We start from the raw sequence: 20,698 nt of genomic DNA, 5'->3' as shown, positions 1-20,698 counted from the left end.
AACAATATTAGAAGAAATACATCAACTTAGAGATGAATTGTAACAACATTGCTTTTTTCTTGTTTTACTTATTGTTAAAAAACAGAATAAGTATACATCACCCTAGCAGACAGCAAAAAAAACAAAAACACCCCAAAATACATAATATCTGCATTTCAGAGAACAAATTCATAAGTTGCTTTAGCTAATGGGAAAGTCTTGATTCTTACTAATGAGAGTAATATTAGATAACATAAATTAAAAAGTTAGAATGGAACTTACCAGAAGGTTGCCCCAATACTTGAGATAGGCAATGCAACCTCTGGGATGATTGGAGTCATCAAAAGGTAGCTGCAGACCTTACAAGAGTGCTTCCCCAAACAACGTTCTAAAAGTAAAAAAGGCAAGGTATTTTTTCAATTTATATCCATCCAAAGGTGCAGATAGTAAAAGAAGAAATTAATAAGAAACAGCATAACTTTATGATTTGTTGATCTTACTTGTAACAGACTAAATAATTATCTGTCACAACAAAAAGCACAGGTTATCTTTGCACTCAGGAAAGGTCTAATTTTGGACCAATATTTCAGACAATAATACAAGATGAAGCTTTATTTGTATAAATATTTGTTTAAGATATCAACCACTTAGAAGGTACTTCTGCCAATGGTATGGTCCCATTCAAAATCAATGAGAGTACCAACATAAGGTAACATAGAGAAATTACACAGTCATGGATGTGATAGTGTCAGTGACTAAAGATGAAGATGCACTGATACCGGCTGCCATGGTAGGTTGGACATTTTGTGCCTGCCATAGACAGGTGCATTGTTCGATGGTGCATCTGTTATGAAACCCAATGCCTACTCCACGTGAAAAGTCTAGAACCAGGCTAGCGAGATCTTCTGCCAATAACAACCGCCCGTTGTTCCATTAGAACTGGGATACGTTCACCGATACTTAGGCGGCTGCCTGCACTTATAGCTCGAGGTAGTAGTAATTCACATGGAGGAGCAAAAGGATTCAATGGTGAGAGCAACAGTAGGAATGGTGAATAAATTGTGGATAGTAGATATGATAATAGATCCAGAACAGGAGGTGGTACACTATCGATGCGGCAAGAAGTTGGTTCAAGATGCTGTTGGTAGTAAATGTGGTATGGTTGAAAGAGTAGAAAGGCAGCCTAAGGCCTGTACTGAAGGGGAAGATATTTGAGTTGGCTTTGAGAGCTGGTGGTGCGGCTTGGAGCTGATGCTTAAGAGTTTGACAATTGATTCGGCTTTGAGAGCCAATGGTGTGGCTTGGAGCTGATGCTGAAGAGTTTGAAAATTGACTTGGCGTTGCGAGCCGATGGTGCAGCTTGGAGCTGATGCTGATGAGTTTGGCAATTGATTTGGCTTTGAGAGCCGATGGTGCGGCTTGTAGTCGATGCTGAAGAGTTTGATAATTGATTTGGCTTTGAGAGCCAATGTTGCGGCTTAGAATCCATGCTAAAAAGTTTGACAATTAATTTGGCTTGGAGAGCCGATACAGTGGCTTGAGCACTGAACTAGATACAATGTCCTGATAAACAGTACATAGATTAGAGTACAAGATAGTGTACAAAATAGCATTCAAAGTCCTGACAGACAGTACATAAGTTTGAGTACAAATTAGTGTACAAGTTTGTGTACAAATTAGCATCCAAAGTCCTGACGGACAATACACAGATTTGAGTTCAAGTTTGTGTACAGGTTGGTACAAACTAGTATCCAAAGTCCTGATGGACAATACATAAGTTTGAGTACAAGTTTGTGTACAAATATGTGTAGAAGTTTGTGTAAAAATTATTGTACAAGTTTGTGTACAAATTAGCCTCCTCTGACCTGCCGAGAATGCTGATTCGGCTTGGAGGGCTGTCACTGCGCTGCAGCTAGGGAGCCGCAGGTGGAATAAGGAAGCCGGAGCACAGTGCAGGAGTTGATGGTGTGGCTAGGGAGCAGTCGGAGAGGCCACAAGATCCGGAGGCAGCTGGGAGACAACACCAAGGAGACGGAGATCCTTCCAGCAGAGTTGACAGGAAACTGCTCGTGCCAAGTGAACCCACAGGAACGCTATAGTCGGCGAGGCGGCAAATGTCCAGTGTGTACAACTAGTAGGATGGACCAATCATGCTGCACTGAGGATGATACATCACTTCCTGAGGTGTGCCAATCACCTAGCAACAGAAGAAACTGAAGTAACCCCGTCCTGACTGGGTAATCTGCTTGAAGGAGACAAGTCGTGACCGCGACTTGTAACAACATCTTTGTTTGCATGTTATTGGATTTGCGCAGCAGCTGGTGGGGATCTAAATAGGACACCCATAAACCTGTGGCATTAGATAAAGATGCAGTAGCAGTTGCAACAAAAGTCGCATCCACTGCTGCAATGGTATCAACCTCTGAATCACCCCCCATATCATTACCAAAAGCAAAACAAGGTCATTTTTGTTTGGTACAATTGTTGTATAAAAGAAATAAATAAATGCACAGTGGTTAGCATTGCTCCTTTACAGTGGTAGGGCCATACAGTAGGTTATATTTACTCCAAGACACTATCACATACCCCAGCTAAAAGATAAATTGGACTGAATTGAACATCTTTTTGAAGCACTAAACACCACATCCTATTTGTGCGGACCTAAAAATTCACATTTGTCTTATTGCTATAGTGCTTGAACATAACATTAAACTAAACCAAGTTTGTTTCATTTGCATGGAAAAAAATCTCCCTTACTTTAAACTTCCAGGATTAACACAATAATAAGGTGCACTGCTGGAATAAAAGTTAAAGGTTGGTCCAAGTTCACAAACATTATTTTCATCTTCCACAGTGTCAGTGGTAGAATTATGATCCCAGTGTTAATATGCCTAAATGTTGGCATAGAAATGAGGGTACATTTACTATATTTACAGGTTTGTAAAGTACAGTACAAGCTATTTAACAACATTAGTATATAACAGAATTCATTAAGAACTGGGCTTAAAGTGGGGCATCCTCACAACAGGTACATCCTAATTGTTCGTATTTGGACATTTGAATGGTTGAAATGTATTGTAGTGATTTTGGTAAACAACTATTAAATAACTAATTACTATGTGAATAATATGAACTGGGGACAATGTGAGACATAAAATGAACAAATGGTGAAGAAAGAGTTGTCTCTGTAGAAGTATTGTGGTAGAGGGCCCCTTCAAAATGTTACTGTGGAACCCACAAAGTTTTGATTATGCCCCGCTGCCTAATGTAAAGGATCAGTTATTAAAAGCAACAGAGAAGTTCAGTCACCATATAAATGTACAAGAATAAAGGATAAGTAAGTTTGTACAGGTCACAGGAATATGTGCTAATTTCTAATGTCTGTAATAATTGTACTGTAGGTGGAATTTTATTTTTTATAATGCACAGGTTTACACTGTAAACACTGGTGTGATGACATTAGAACTTAATTATTATAAGTTATTATTAGTCATAGTTCATTACATTGAAATAGATGGTATATTTACTTACTAAACATTGGTTTTGTTTGATTTGTGGGGTAGATTTTCATCGGTTTTGCAATCCACTCATTTTCTAAACTGCAAACTAATGAAAAATCAACCAAATGGCAAACTTTAGAAACTAATAAGAACATCAGCTAACTATCAATGTTTTTATTTACAAAAATAGATATCCCGGGGGAAGAAGAAAGGCCCTGGGCTGGTTGTCCTTTGCAAGGGGGACCCCATTTTGTAGGGCTCCCAATTCCCTAGAGATTCCAATATTGAGTTGACCAATATGAGGCTGGTGGCTGTTATAGCAGGGGACCCCACAATGTGTGTCCCCCTGCTATAGTAGGAGCTGCCTTGGCTGGTTCATCCCAGTGCTGGTTGTTAGAAAATAGGGGGAATCTAATGCAATTTTTTCCTCCTATTTTCCAAAACCAGCCTATGCTCAGAAGCAAGGGCATATCTATAATGGATGCAGGGTGTGTGGTACACACGGTCTCTGGGTCCAGGGGTCCCACACCAAACACCCTGCACCCATATTATCTAATATTTGCCTCTCCAAGGTCCTGAGTCGGGTATCTCAGCCCTGCACAATATGCTGGAAAATGGGCATCACAACAATTCTTCCGGCATTTGCGCATGTGCAGTGAGGAAATTGCTGAAAAAATACTGGTTGTGTCATTTCCCCGTGACCTGTGCATGTGCAGTAGACTCTGGGCACAGACTAGTGCCGAGTATTTATTTATATGTATGTTACTGGGATAAACTAGGCATAATATCAATTCCCTATATTTAACGATGCTGATCTAATCAATCTCAAATGCTGATTGTATTAATCTATACAGAGATATTTAGATCCGGATTTAATGACATAATATTAACAACTTATCAATTTGATGATTAGTGAGATTTGAGGTATGAGATCTATAACATATTCTTCTTAAATCTCTACTGATAATGATTGATTTCCTGGCCATTTATTTAATGCACTTATAAGTATTGGGAGTTTGGAAAGCAATTAAATTTCACTGCAGGCATAGACAGGAATCATAAGCCAATAATAGGCAAGTTATTATTAATAAATTAACTTACTAATATCCTGGTCTTGCTGAAGTGCTCCATCATGTATTGTTAATACACTCCAACCTCGTCTAGCTACATTGTATTATCCAATAGTGTTAAAGACTTATTAGTGGACCTTGCTTTTTAATTGTGTCTATTCACATTATTTCTAATTTCTTTTTTTGCACATATTATATATGTTTTGTTAGCTTGTATTTTGCATTTTTAAACCTCTTTATTTCACTGTACAATACCCTTGATATGGAATAATCAAATAAAAGTTATAATATTATCGAATAAAAGTTATATTTTATCTAGTTTCAATTTATTTTTGTGCGCCCATAAATACAAACCCTAACTCTTTCCCTCAACTCTAATGTTCACATGATGTCAAGCTACAAGATCCGGATTTAGTAACCTATAATCTTGGTTACATATTCATTTATTTTTATAAATATATTTTTAGTGAAGCATAAAAAGCATATGTAAAAAGACAATGGACAATAAACATAATACAAGGTAATATGTGTATGATTATAAACAAGCAGACCCAATGGAAAAGAATGCAAAGGGCCAGTAAGAAATGAGGATAATACTATCAGATAGATATTTAGGCATTAAACAGCAAGAAAAACATACAGTGTTAGGCCCATAGAAACAATGATACATGCAAATACAAAATTTATGGATTTGGAATTGGGGGGGGTCACGATCACATTTTCGTAAAAATTACCAGGCGGTATTGCATAAGGATTTTCAATTTTTTTTTCGGGTTTAGCTTCATTCTCCCACACTACCACCACCCAAGCCATGCAAAAGAGATAAAATTATTTTGTTTTAAACAGAGATAAGGTGGGAGGTCTTGGAATGTTTCCACATCTGCAGGATAAACTTATGGGCAATGGCACTGACTGCTAATAGTAGACATCTGCCTCCCTTTGAAATTCGAAGCATTCTAGGGAAAATGCAAAACAAAGCCCTTTTAGGGGTTAATGATATGTAGTTAAATTAATGCTCTCAGGAACAATTTAGCACTTGCAACCAAAATCTGCAAATTAGCAGATATGACCAATAACCATGAACAATTAAATAGATCAGTCTGGGATTGGCCACATTTGAAAGATGAGTGAGATGTTGAAAGCCCAATTGTAAATCTTCTATGTGGGGACAGGTAGGATCTGTGTAATATATATCTGTGAAACATCTCTGTGTACATGGTAGGGGAAAGCATATGACAAAAAAAACTAGAGTGAGCATTTATTAAAGCTAGCTGCAGACCTGGAAATTGTGAAATCCACACCTGGGCACCTCATTGTGAAACAGAATAATCTAAGATATGTTGGAAGTGTCCATAAGCTACAGAAATTTTCTCCACTACAGGTTCTAAGGGATTTGACCAGTCAGCTTGAGAAAAGTGGTGAAAAGTCTGGCTAACAATGCAGAGCTAAAAGAAAGGCTACAGGTACACAGCCAGTACTGGCAACTTCTCAGTAGCCTCTCGGAATATGAGGTCATTTAGCTGAACAGGCATCCAACTTCACGGTCTGAGCCAGGATCCGAATCCGGCTTGGGTTTTCCCGACTGACTCGGAACCAAGAACAAAGCAAAACAACATCCTCCCATTGTCATATTCTCATTGGTTTTGGACAGTATAAAGGTACCCGTTCATTGGCACCATTTCACTCCAGCTGTGGAGAGTGTAGTGAGCAGAGGGGTGCTGTGTCCATCCAGGCTGCTGTGTCTGTCCAGGGCAGGGGCTGCTGTGTCCATCTAGGGGCAGTGGCTTCTGTGTCCATCCAGGGGCAGTGGCCGCTATGTCCATCAAGTGGCAGTGGCTGCTGTGCTGCTGTGTCCATCCAGGGCAGGGGCTACTGTGTCCATCCAGGGGTTGCCTTGTCCACCCAGGGGTGTGGGCTGCTGTGTTCTTCCAGGGGTTCTCTGACTGTCCAAGGGTGCCCAGTGTAAAAAAATAAATAAAAACTAATAATATAATTTAAAAAAATAATATATTTTTTATTCTGCACCCCAGTGTTCTATATTATTATTTTTTACTGCAATGCTGCCGATCAGGCTGCAATGTAATATTTATACACCTATTATTACACTATAAGTGGAACCGCAGTGTAATATACACGTATTGTGACACTGTAAGTGGAAACCGTGTAATATTCAACACGTATTGTGACACTGTAAGTGGTAGAGCAGTGTATTCATAAAATAATATTGAGACACTGTAAGTGGTAGCACAGTGTTTTATTCATTATAAATATTGAGACACTGTAAATGGAAATGCAGTGTAATATTCAACACATTGTGACACTGTGAGTGGAAACACAATGTAATATTCAACACATATTGTGACACTGTAAGTGGTAGTGCTATGTTTAAAAAAATATTGTGACACTGTAAGTCTAAATGCAGTGTAATATTCAACATGTATTGTGACACTAAGTGGAAACATATATTGTGACACTGTAATTGGTAGTGCAACATTTATAAAAAATATTGTGACACTGTAAGTGGTAGCACAGTGTTTTATTCATAAAAAAATATTGTGACACTGTAGGTCATTTATCAGGCAGTGTAATATTTAAAATTGGTACAAATTGATGTTTGTGCTGTACCCCACTTAATTTGTGTTTGCTGATATGGAGAACGATCAGTGGAGAGGAGAGCAGGAACCACATAATAGTGCTGGAGCTGCTGCCAGTGTCACCATTCTTGAAGATACTAGTCCCTCTACATCATCTATTAAAATTACTTTTTCACCTAAATGGTGATACCCTAGCACTAACCTTCTATTTCTTGAGTTTGATATTTATATTTACATTGTTGATGCAAACAAATTTTAAATTTTAAATCCAATAAGGTTACAGTGTATATGTTAAATTGGAATTATATTTATTTGTTATATCCCAAAAAAACAAAGGGGAGATAGTGCACTATATTTTCAATGGGAATGATTAGAATTCACACATTATGTTGTTGAAAGAAATAACATCTTTTAATTCAATGTTGCAAAAAGAAAGGCAATTGCACGGATACATAAGAAAATACACTTATGTATCAATTACTGCATGTTTAATCAAAATATCTATATAACTAATTGTTTAAGCCGGCTATAATTGGTGATCACTTATATTAAAAGAAAAAGAAAATGGAAGAAAAAAAGAAAGAAGAAAAGGGACAAGATAGACATACAGAGGATGGGGGTGAGTGAATGGTAATGAGCTGATGGGACTTTTAGACAGACTGTGTTTTATGGTGTAGGAACAGGGTTTAAGGAAAAAAAGGGGATTTTGTTATAGTTTCTGTATAAATGAAAAAAACCTGATCCCCTTGTGGCAACAGGAAGGAGAGCCAGGGAGGATACTTCTTATGAGTGTCCCTCATGGTAAAAGCACTCTGGGCCCATCAGGGATTCAATCCCGATGTGCTTTGGGGATATAGAATGTTTGTCAGCTTTCTGGATGATGCAGTGTTAATGCACTGCTATCAGCATTGTTTGCAGGTCACCATGTCCTCGATGGAGCGGGCTCTCTGTGGGGTAATGTGGATAGTCAGTGTGGATCTTTTTGCTGTTGGTTTCTCCAGCTGCCTTTGCTGCGCGCGTTGTGTATGGAGCACCTGTGTGGTCCGTGCTGGCAGATAGAGATCTGTCAGATGCAGAGAATTCATTTCAGCTCCAGCTGATAAAGGTAGTTGGTAGAGATAACTGTTGTGTCCTGCTTGGTCCCAACGTGTTTCGGCCTCGTTTTGGCCTTTTTCAAGGGTGTCTTTTTTGGCTAGGAGCATGATTTACATACTTCCTGATTGTAACTCATTGGCTGTCTTTGAACATTGGGCATTGATTGACAGGTTACACTTACTAGCATTATACTAGTGGAGGATGTGAAGGAAAGAAACATCGGGGTAGTTGTGAACATTAAACATGAATGGCAATGATTTATGGGAAAAAGTAGTTTTGGATTATATTAAATTGAAGAATGTATATATACATTTAAAAAATATAGAAAATATAATAAATATAAAGATAAAAATAAAAATTAAAAATAGAATTATAAAGAAATATGAATTTAATATTTAAAGACACTCAGTTCTAACTTATCTCAGATCTAATTTGCAGCTTTAGTTAATGGAAATAGACTAGAGGTTCTGTTTATTTGCTAGTAAGGGTTTTGTTTATGAAAGAAGAAGAAAGACAGAGAGGATATATATATATATATATATATATGTATAGGTGTGTTTTACATAATCTTAGCTATTAAATTAAATTAATCACAAATAAGTAGTCTTTAGGTCTAATTGTATACAATGCTAATTTTATAACTATGTTTCATAGTTGTTCATTTAAGATGAGTCAAAGTCATTTGTATTTTGGATATCTGCATCTATGCATCTATAGCTGTTTTACTGTTATTCTAATGCTTCTATTGGGCAGTTATTTCATTCTGCAGATGTGCTATTTGTTTGAATATTTAAAGAATTCCTTGTATTTCGAAATCTATATTAAGCCCTTGGGGTATTAATGTTTTTAACGTTAGAATCCATTTAATTTCCTCTTTATTGATTTTTTTATTGTAATCTCATCCTCTTCATTTTTGCTTCTACTTTGGATATTGCACTGTATGACAATACGGATGGATCTTTGTTATGCTTTAGTTGGAAATGATGGGACACACTGTGTTGGTCGTATCCTTTGAGTATGTTCCATCTGTGTTCTCCTATGCAATGTTTGAGGGTTCTTGTGGTTTTGCCCACGTACTGTTTGCCACATGGGCATTCTAAAATATAAATGACCCCTTTGGTGTCATATGTTAGGAAATGTTGTATTGTGAATTCTTTGTGTGTGATGTTCGATTTGAAGGTTTTTTTGGGTTTTGCTGTTTTTTGTCCTGTCACTTTGCAGTTTGTGCATTTTCCACAGAAATGGAAGCCCTTTGTTTTGTTATTGGTGATGGTGGTCTGTTTTTTGTCGGTAGGTTTTATATGATTATGTACTAGATGTGTTTTGATGTCATGCACTTTTTTGTACACAACTGTTGGTTTTCAGGATAGTATAGTTTTTAAATCTTCATCTTTTAAAATGATATCCCAGTGTTTCCTGGGGATTTTTTGATTCTATCTGATTCTGTGTTGAATTATGCTACAATGTGGACTCTCATTTCTTTCTTCCCCAGGTTTTTTCTTCTTTTTGTATTGAAGGATCATGTCTCTTTCTGTGTTTAGAACTTGATTGTATGCAGTTTCAATTTTCTTCTCATCATATTGTTTGGCTCTTAGTTTCTGTTTTAGTTGTTCTGCTTGTTCTTTAAAAATTTCAATGTTTGTGCAGTGTCTTCTGATTCTGGTAAGTTGTCCATTTTTTATATTTCCTAGCCATTGTGGATGATGTCTACTAGTGGCTAGGATGAAACTGTTGACATCTACATTCTTGTTATGCACTTTGGTCAGGATTTTGTCCTGTTCAATATATATGTTGATATCCAGAAAATTGATGGAAGTATTACTGCATTGTGTGGTAAATCTGAGATTCCGATTATTGTCATTAATGTATGAGATGAATTTGGCTAGGGATTCTTCTGATCCTTCCCAGACGAATAATATGTCATCTATAAATATTTTCCAAAGGACCAAGTTTGCCCCAACATCACTGCCACTCCAAATCCTCTCATCTTCCCACTGACTCAAGAAAAGATTGGTGTAGCTTGTGGCAAACTTGGTCCCCATTGAGGTCCCTTGTTGTTGTAGATAGATTGTCCCTTCAAACCAGAGATAGTTGTGTTGTATTATGAATAATATTGAATGTAGTATGAATTCTGCTTGTTGTGGATCCATATTTTTATCTTGATTTAAAAAATGGCTGATGCTTTCTGTTCCTTGCTGGTGGTTAATAACCATGTATAAAGATGTTACGTCACACGTTATCAACTATATTTTCTCGTTCCAGGGGATTTTCCTTAATTCTTGTATAATTTGTGTGGTGTCTTTTATATGTGAAGGTTGTTCTGGGACATAAATTTGCAAAAAATGATCGAAAATACTGTGAGAGGTTGGATGTTATAGAGTCTATCCCGAAAATAATTTGGCAGCCTGGTGGATGTGTGATATCTTTATGTGTTTTTGGCAGATGGTAAAACACTGGAATTACCGGATGTTCATTGTATATGAATTATTTTTCCTGTTTGTTAATTATTTATTTTTCCATTCCTATTTTAGGATGTTATGTAATTTCTTGTTGTATTTTCTTGTTGGGGTCTGTCTTCAGTCTTTTGTATGTTGTTGTGTCATTTAGGATGTTTTGGGCTTCTATTATATCGTCAAGTTTCTCCATTAGGACAATCCCCCCCCCCTTTGTCTGCTGGTTTCACAATAATGTTATTGTTTTTTTGTAGATCTTTTAGAGCTCATTCTTCTTGTCTGTTAATGTTCTGTTTATTCTTTTTGTTATGGTTTAAGCCCTCCAGATCATCAAGAACCATTTTTTCGAATGTTGTTATGTATCCATTTTTCATGTGATGTGGATAGAATTTTGACTTCGGACATAGATTGGTGTGAATAAACTGACTTGTTGATGTTTCCTCTGTTCTTTCTTTAGTTTTTCCTTGTTTGGCAAATAACTTTTTTAATGTTAGTTTTCTTGTAAATTTGTGGACATCTAAGCTCAGCTCAAACTTGTTTACTTTGTTGGAGGGAGCAAACTTTTTTCATTTATACAGAAACCACACGGGACTTCCATCTAACATTTTTTCCTTCCCTCACAAAAAAGCCCCCTTTTTTCCCTGTTCCTACAGTACACCATAAAACACAGTCTGTCTAAGAGTTCTGTCAGCACATTACCATTCACTCACCCCCATCCTCTGTATGTCTATCTTGTCCCTTTTCTTCTTTCTTTTTTTCTTCCTTTTTCTTTTTCTTTTTAATATAAGTAATCATATTATAGCCAGCTTAAACAATTAGTTATATAGATATTTTGATTACACATGCAGTAATTGATACATAAGTATATTTCTTATGTATCTGTGCAATTGCCTTTCTTTTTGCAACATTGAATTAAAATATATTGTTTCTTTCAACAACATAACATGTGAATTCTAATCATTCCAATTGTTAATATAGTGCACTAAATGGAGTGTATAGGAAAGAGTCCTGAACTGCACACCCTGAATATATATAATGGGAGGTGCTACCTATTGAGACTTTTATTGTAGGCACAAAAACAGACAGATCACAGGTGCACAACTCCAAATTACTGATTATATAATTATATATAACTACATTATGCAATACAATTTTGCAATAAATAGAAGTTTTTAGCATAATCATGGCCATGGTTATGGGCCTACCCATCATATCCAGGTAACCTCTCTAGGGTAGGTCCCTAACATACTAGGGTTCAAATCCAGAGTGCAGGACACCCCCAAACCAACTCAGCCGAGCCACCCCAGGGCATCACTCTAGTGAGAAAAGTGAAGTGTGAAGTAAGAAAGGTAAGAGCATGACTTTAACAGCCCAATGGGTGGGTGTATTGCCTTCAGTGGCACCAACAGCAGCAGCATCTAAGAAAAAGCAGCTTATTCAAAGGCAGGCTACTCTGTGTATGACCAGTTTCACTAAGAGGCATACCGCTGACAACCTCTTAGAAAAACTTAGGGAAATCATTGCAAAATGGCTTCCCTGCTTGGACTCTCCTCAGGATTTGTGATTTCTTACAATGCCATTAATATTGTGAGAGCATTACAGTAGGGTGAATTCAAACATGTCCCATGTTTTGCTCACACAAAACAACTTGGTGGTACAAATGACAGGGCTGTGAAGGAGATGCCCTCTAAGGCCAACAAAACTTCTGGACATTTTCGCCATTCAGCAGGTGCATGTGCAAGAAATGTTGAATTTTCCCTGTCATCAGCTGAGGTAAGAGGTAGTTACAAGGTGGAACTCCACCCTTTATATACTTTAGCAGATGGAGGAACAGCAAAAAGCCATTCAAAAATAGAAAGAGGAGGTAAAATGTACCTTACTCAAGCTCAGTGGAAACTACTCTCTGTGTTGTGCAAAGTGCTGTAAACCCTTCGAAGAAACAACCTGTGAAGTGAGTTCAGACAGTGCCAACTGACAGGCTGACAGGTGAGTCTCTATATTGGAGGGGGATGCAGGCTGTGGTCGTGAGTGGTCTCATCCAGCGGTTCCCCTCTCCAGACAGGGGTTTGTGAGGCCACAGAGCCAGGGTGCAGGATACAGTCTTTCATTAGATGTATCACTCACTCAGGTTGCTAGCCAACACAACCCCAGTCCGGAGCCCCTGTACCCCAGTCCACAGTGGTCTCCTCCTATCTGACCAGAAGATATCTGCAGCCACCAACGGCATTGCATCAGGATTAGACATCACTTCACCTGACTTGTCAAACAAGGATATTCATATTACATGCACTGCAGTAGTTAGCGGGATGCTGCTAACCTCTTTCCCCAATTCCAAGCCAACCTTTGACATTTCCATTGTTTTCATATTAGCAAGGTCTCAGTATAGTGCACTTAGTGTGAGATTTCAGTAGGGTATTTGCCACAATACCAGGTAGTGCATATCAAGCACTTTCGGTTTTTAATATTTGTACATGTACTCGTATGTCTTATATTGTGGATTAATTCCATATCTAATAATACATTGGTTGAATTTCAAGCATCCATTAAGTAAAACTATATTCATATTTATATTGTTATTTGTATATTATTCCTTCATTTATGGTCACTAACCATATACACATTTAGGTTAAGCACTGAATGTTCAATTGTTTAAATATGTTTAATACAAAAATGTGTTGTGTATATTGGTCACTCACATTACATACATATTTACTTGTTAGATACAGTGCATAATGCAGGCTGAGGCAACCTGAGGCATGACACCTGTTGTTGACAAATAACTTCCAGTAGGCCCTGCAAACATCACAGATGGGGGGTGCTCTAGTTCAGAGAGCTACAGGTTGCTTTCCTCTGATGTAAACAGCAAGTCTTGGTCCCATTATCCCTAACAACCTCACTGAGCATAAAGTAAATATCTGTTTGCAGTGTGTACTACCAGCACCTCCACAAGCAAGACCACCACATTTTTATTAATGTATAAAAACCTCCTCCAGATCAAAGATGTCTTTCACAAACTGAAGAACTTGATCCTATTGATCTTCCCTCATACATTTCTTTGGGAATTCAAACAAGAATTTATTTACTGTGAAAAGGATTTGCAGTGGCGTAAGTCACATGCATGTGCACAATCACTCAGTATTTAAGCATCCTAAATTTAATTTAAAAAAAAAAACTAGAAGAGTAGAAAAAACCCTTACAAAACAGAAGATACTGATAGTCGCTGTGTCCTCTTGAACCCCCCATAATTTTCCATGTGTCCATCCACCACCTTATTCAGTGGCATCAGTCTGCACAATGGCCTGATTGGGAATTGGGACTGTCTACAAACTTTGTCTTGCGGCTCAGAATCTCATATTTGAAATCACTGCAGCACACTGGGAGAGATGTCTATCTCAAACTGTAAAGCATCTCTGAAGAAATGGTAAGCACCGTGATTGTGTTTGAGCACTGTAAGTATGACTTTCTTCATCTGTGTGCTATTTACTATCAATTGTAAGATTTGTACCAGGAATTTTCCCAATCTTTTCCTGCAATCACGGATCTCCAACTGCACCTCATAACAATAAAGGACCTCATCTCCGCACTCCACATCAAATCTGAAGTGCACAAAAGCAAAGGCACAGAAAGCTAATCTCTGGTAATAAGGTACCAGGCATGTTCATCTGTCAGCTCTTCACGCTTTTCCTACTCCTTCCATTCCCACTTGCTCTGTTCATATAGCAGCTGCATATTTGTAATTGTAAGTTCAAATACCCAGTCTAGAGTCTTCTGGTCCAAATCTGTTACTCTGCAACACTCTATATACAGATTCAACCAATTTCTATCAAACTTCTTAAAGACTGGAAAGGCTTCTAAAGGCTCACCCAGCTGATTGGCTGCTTGCACCTTGGCACACACAGCTGCCATTGCAGCATGTTCCTCTTGGCATTTTTGTTATTTTTTCTTATGCCCGTACAGACTTCCTCCCCATGACATAGCTGATGATGTAATACTCTGAAGCTCAGTTCGGTGCTGGAGGGGGTGAAGAAGCTCATAATTTTTTTTAAGAATCAAACATTAAAATAAATAAATTGAAAACAATCAATCCTTCCATCCTTTCCCCTTCTTCAGTCCATAAACATATTCCAACTCCCTCGGGCCTCTGACCTATTTCTTGATTAATGAAAACCACCCACTGCTGTCTCTTAGCTTAGTCAGCCAGCTAGCTGGATGCAACCTTTTGACCTAAACTGGATGAAATCAATATTGTGAGCTGGCAGTCATCAGCAATACTGTACCACTAGTTTCCATTAGTGGAGTAATCACCACCCAGTGGTGAAGCTATGTACTTGCCTGATGTGGATTCTCTTGCATCTTAGCATGCCTTATTGTGCTACCCTGCACTAGTTTCATGGAGTGGCTAGGCTGCCTGTATGGAGTGATTGCAGAACTATCTAGACTGATTATTTATGGGACTATGGGACTATCATCACATTGAGGTCCAGATATGTCTGGACAATTACAAACCTCCCACAAAGAATTCTAAACCAATAATACTAGGGTGCTTTTTTTCCAATATTCATAGACATTTAACAGTGCCTTTATGCATGTGGCAATTCAAGTGCTATTGTTTCAGTTTTATTTTTATATATATTTTTATTTTATTTCATTATATTTGTGTATGTGTTTTCATGTATGTTTTCTCTTAGGAATTTTTCATATTCTACATGGTTTTATTACAACTCTGATTTTTGAAATCAAATTTTAAAATCTGTACAAGTGTCTACTTAATATATACACATATACCCATTATTAGCTAATTGGGATCATTTCTATTAAGCGCCACCTTGACTTTTCATTTCATTGTTGCTATTTCTGACTGAGGAGATTTACCCTTCCTCCCTAGGGTGAGCTGCATATCATGATCTCACTTAAAATTGTATTTATACTTTTAATTCTCTACACTCTTGTTTTCACCACTCTAAGAATTATTTTTGTTCTTTTGCGCATGTCCTTAAACACTGTAGCCTCTCACACAAAATAGCCCATCTCAGTACATCAGGTCATGTGTGACTTAGCCATGCTGACCATCTTTTTTGCTAAATATTTGCTTTATTATTATTTGAATTGTTTGCATAATTAAAACAAAAATAATCTACAAAACTACATTGCTAGCATCCGCTCATCACTGTGGCTTGCAGCATTTGTACATCTGTGTGCAATGGATCTTAAAAGCCTCATGCAGCATCAAAGGTGCCTCTCACCTTGTTGCACCTGCAGCACCAGAAATACCTCCCAGCTTTCTGCCTTTGCAGTGTTTCGGTAGTTTTGCTCACCATGCTGCTTCTAAAGTATCATTTTACCGCAAGTGGATACACTTCTACATATTCTCAGCCACTCCAATGTCCCTCTTCAGTCACCATGTGCTAATCCAGATTAATGTGACCTGTGGGCTTCTGGCCTTGTAGAAGTTTTGGTGAACAGTTTGTTGGACTCCATGCCTTTGGGTGAGTGTAGTATCCATGGTAGACATGGTAATCCACAATCTCACTGCATTGTAATTACTGTTCTCAAGTCCACAAGTTCCAGGGATCAAATCCCATGTAGCACATAAGAATATTTTATTTTGGGATAGTGCTTCTAACTAAGCATACTTTGGAACAGGATTGTCTGCTGTCATCTTCTCTGCAATCATCTGTACTGTACATCACATTTCTGTTATTTCTTCCTCCTGCTCTCTGTTCTGATTTGTCACCAAATTGAGAGGTTTAAGAGACTTTAGGTACATACACACTAGATGATATTTTACATGATTCACCCAATTTTGATGCATCAGAATGGTAAATCGTGTAAAATATGTCCACTCACAATCACAATGCCAATGCATGTACCCACAAGTGGTACACCAGATTTTCAGATATTGCCTACATCAGGCAAGATCTGCCAATCTCGTTAATGAGATTAAGGTTGTTGGTAAAATTGTTTGTCAGATTGGACAGTTTATGCAAGATATCATTTGTCTGGGAGTTCAAGGGAAATCGTTGACAACATTGCATCTTTTGCGAGTCATCTAGTGTATAGACACCTTTAAACTTGAATATATCTATGTGTAAAGCAGTCACATGTTTCTCATTGTTACACTCATTTCATAATAGCCTTACAGTCTTTAGAAACATGGTTTGTAAAACATTATCAAAAACAGATGCTGTCTCTAAATCCACAACACTTCTTAAGAGGGTAATGCCTCTTGTGCAGAGGACATTGTCAATGTGGATCCTCTACTGTTTACCAATTGTAATAGAATAATTTGGAGGTATGCTTACCTCAGTTTTGTGTATGGGAAGAGGCATTTTGGAGTTACCGTAACCTTTTACAGTTTATTTACCATTTGAATAACCTGGACTGTCTATGGTTAAGCTGCCAAAGCAGACCCATTTTTTTGAATGTTATATGGAAATTTCTTGACAATGGGTTCCCTCCTCAAACATTATTTAAGTAGCTGAATCCCACTAAATGGGTTAGTTTTAGACTCTAATTCTAGGAGAAGATATGCTAGTGCTCGTAGTCTTTGTCTTTGTTTCAACTTTCTTCAAGAATGCTTCAGTATTTTCTAGACTACAATAACACTCTTTGAGCCTTTTCAATACCATTTTAAGTCCTACTGAGAAATTGTAAGAGAAAGAATCAATAGCAATTGGTTAGCGCAGGAAAGAGCAACCAGTACAAATTAAACTATGGGGAAAATTTACTAAGATTCGATTTGGTCCCGATTTGTCCCGTCTTTCAACTCGGATAGGATCAATGAAATGGCTGTTTTTTTCAATTAAAAATTGGGAATTTACCAAGCTCTCAGTTTTGACAGGATCATTTTGATTGATGGTGTATTTGGATGATCCTGATTTAACCGCCCAAATTTCTCTCCCGAACAAGCAGACTGCACATATCAGTGAAATATGTGCAGGTTGCTTGTTTTAAAAAAATAATTTAGGGTTCATTTTTTGTTTAAAAAATGATGTGAGGTTCCTCCACAAAAGGCTAACCAGCCCCGGACTTGCCAGCCTGTCCTGGTACCTAAAATTATGGGGAACAAAATGAGTAGGGTTCCACCATAAATTAGGTACCAGCACCATGCTGCAGGGCAAGTCCTGCTTTTAATTATAGGGGGTCAAAAAATGCATAGGGGTCCCCCTATATAATTAAAACCAGCACCAGACCCTTTCTAGCGGGGGGCTGATGACACAGCCAGGGGAGCCTTTTCATCCAGCCCCCAGCCTCTGCATCAGTCCTGACTGCTAGTCAGCCCAAGCCAGTGATCCCTGGGGAGTTGTGGAACCCCCCAATAAAGGGGTCCCCTTATCCAGGGCACCCCTGGCCTAGGCTGATAGCCTGGGGCTATCTCCACCACCCTTGGGTGGTAGGTGGTGGGTTGACAGTGTATGTGGTGTGTAAAAAATAGAATTAACAACAATGTCTTTACAGTTGAACTGCAGCTCCCAGCAAGCCTCCCCTGCATGCTGGTGCTTGGAGAACCACAAGTACCAGCATGCTGGGCATTAAGGGACCTCTGGTACCTGTAGTTCACCTGTAAAGAAATGTGTAAAAAAACACACAACACACACACCGTGAAAGTGCAGTTTTTTACATACATACACACACATACTCACCTACATTACCAGGAGTGGTCCCCTTGTCCAAAGTAGGCATCCACGGTCTTCTTAAAACATAAAAAACAAAAATTGTGATCCATGCAACAGATACCAACCAGGATGGTTGATATCTCCTGAATGAAACACTCAGATGTGGCTTCTGCCTATATAGAGCTGTATCTGAGCATTTATTGGCTGAGGGAGGTGAGCCCCCATCTCTCAGCCAATGAACGGCTCCTCCATTGAAGTCAATGGAGAGCTGCAGGTTACTAAAGTTCATTCTGCGGTTCCCACCATTGACTTCAATGCCTATCTTAATCCCAATGTTAGAATGCTTGACGCCTGCCCGAACAAGGTAAGTCCGGGTCACCCTTAGTGTTAGCCACAAGGGGAGAGTAAGGTTTAGGGAGCATAGCGGAGTTAGGGTTAGGTTTTGGGGGGATGGTAAGGGTTAGGCACCCCTAGGGGAGAAGCTTAGGCACCCCCTGGGGGAGGTTAGGCTTAGGCACCCCCCTGGGAGGGTTAGGTTTAGGGACCAGTAAGGGGGGGTTAGGGTTAGGCACCCCCAGGGAAGGTTAGTGTTAGGCACTAAGGGAGAGGTTAGGGTTAGGCACCACTAAGGGTGGGTTAGGATGGGAGAGAGGAAGGAATAGAGTACTTACCTGCCCTGTCGGGATCTTCTCCCTTTGGTCTGCTGGCGTTCAGCTGCCAAGACTTCATACCCATTCCCAGAACACCACCACCACTACCGAGATCCAGTTAGCAAATTACTTACATATATATAAACTAATCAGATGTTTTAAAATTTTTTATAACTTTGTATTTATTCCTTGATCTTCTAAAATTATCAATACCAAATTTAAGTTTGGGATCTCAATATTAAATTTGGTATTGTCAATCAAACATCAAAGATTGTACTCATCACTCAAAGCCTAATATCTTTTTGCCCATTTATATTATTGCCCATATTATTATATTTTTATTTTTGCCAATTTATATTAGTCATAATTATATTATTATTATTATTATATTGCCCATTATTTTTTATTTATAGTTTTGCCCATTTATATTTTTTTTATATTATATTATATTTAGATTTTTGCCCATTATATTATATTTAGATTTCTGCCTATTTAAATTATTGTTATATTTTTAATAATTTTTGTTTAAAGTAGAATATGAACATTTACTGTTTCTGTACTATATTGTAGTGAAATTTCAAATAGAAAAAAGTTTTGACATTTTTTGAATTTCAAAGATTGAAGGTTGAGGGAAAGACTGCTAATGTTAGGTAGGGAGTTTCATAAGTAGGGAACAACATGGAAATGGTTAGTGGTGGTTATTATATGAGGGGAAGCATCTTATGAGCAAGTGAAAGAAGTAAGAGGGGAGATGTTGTTAGGGATTTGTAGATGAGGGTGTGTAGCATGAATTATTTTCTGGAAATGATGGGGAGCCAATGTAGGGACTTAAAATTATAGCCGAAGAGGTGAAGTAAAAAGAGAAGTGGCAGTCTTACTGCATTTCATATGAATTGTAGTTGGGATAGACAGGGGAAGACAATATTGCAGTAGCAAAAGTGGAATATATTGAGAAAATGAATCAGAGTTTGGGTAATGTCCAGTGTAAAAAGATGGGAATTTTATAAATATTTTGAAGGAAAGTTGACATAACTGCCTAAAGTACTGGATGTGTAGCATAAAGCTGGTTTCATAGTCAAGGATTGCATTGGCAGTGGCATAACTAGGGTATTTGGAGCAAAGGGCAAGATGAAGAACAAAGCACCCCTTATCTGCTGCGCACACCAAAAATTGGTCATGATACCCCCATTTCTCATCACTCTTGGAGCATTCCTTTCCATTCCTTATGCACCTAAATGCCATCAGTAGTAGTGCCCCTCTTGCAATGCCCCCTTATGCAATGTCCTCAGTAGCAGTGCCCCATGTAGTTGTACCCCAGTAGTGCCCCTTATACAGTGCCCCCAGTAGTGCATCCTTATACAGTGCCCCCAGTATTTTCCTTTATACAAAGCCTCCAGTAGTGCCCCTTATACAGTGCTCCCAGTAGTGGTACCTCTTATTCATTGCCCCCAGTGGTGTTCCTTATACAGTGCCCCCAGTAGTGTCTCTTATACAGTGCCCCCCTATGCAGTGCCCCCCATAGTGCCCCTTATACAGTCCCCCTATACAGTACCCCCAGTAGTGGTCTCTCTTATGCAGGCCCCTAGTAGTGTTCCTCTCTATGCAGTGCCCCTTATACAGTGTCCCAGTAGTATTCCCCCTATGCAGTGTCCCCAGTAGTTCCCCTTATACAGTGCATCCAGTAATGGTCACCTTATGTAGTGCCCCCAGTAGTGCCCCTTATACAGTCCTGCTTATACAG

General features: G+C 38.4%; 1 pseudogene; it reads right to left on the bottom strand.

Moving 5' to 3' along the window:
• Positions 1 to 13,973: 13,973 nt before the first annotated feature.
• Positions 13,974 to 14,661, bottom strand: LOC148526739 (N-alpha-acetyltransferase 40 pseudogene; annotated as a pseudogene).
• Between the last annotated feature and the right edge of the window lie 6,037 nt (positions 14,662 to 20,698).

This window comes from Taudactylus pleione, unplaced genomic scaffold (assembly GCF_031769625.1).
Source record: "Taudactylus pleione unplaced genomic scaffold, aTauple2 ptg000095l, whole genome shotgun sequence".
In the NCBI taxonomy this organism is placed as follows: domain Eukaryota; kingdom Metazoa; phylum Chordata; class Amphibia; order Anura; family Myobatrachidae; genus Taudactylus; species Taudactylus pleione.
This window is presented reverse-complemented; position numbering and strand designations above follow the sequence as displayed.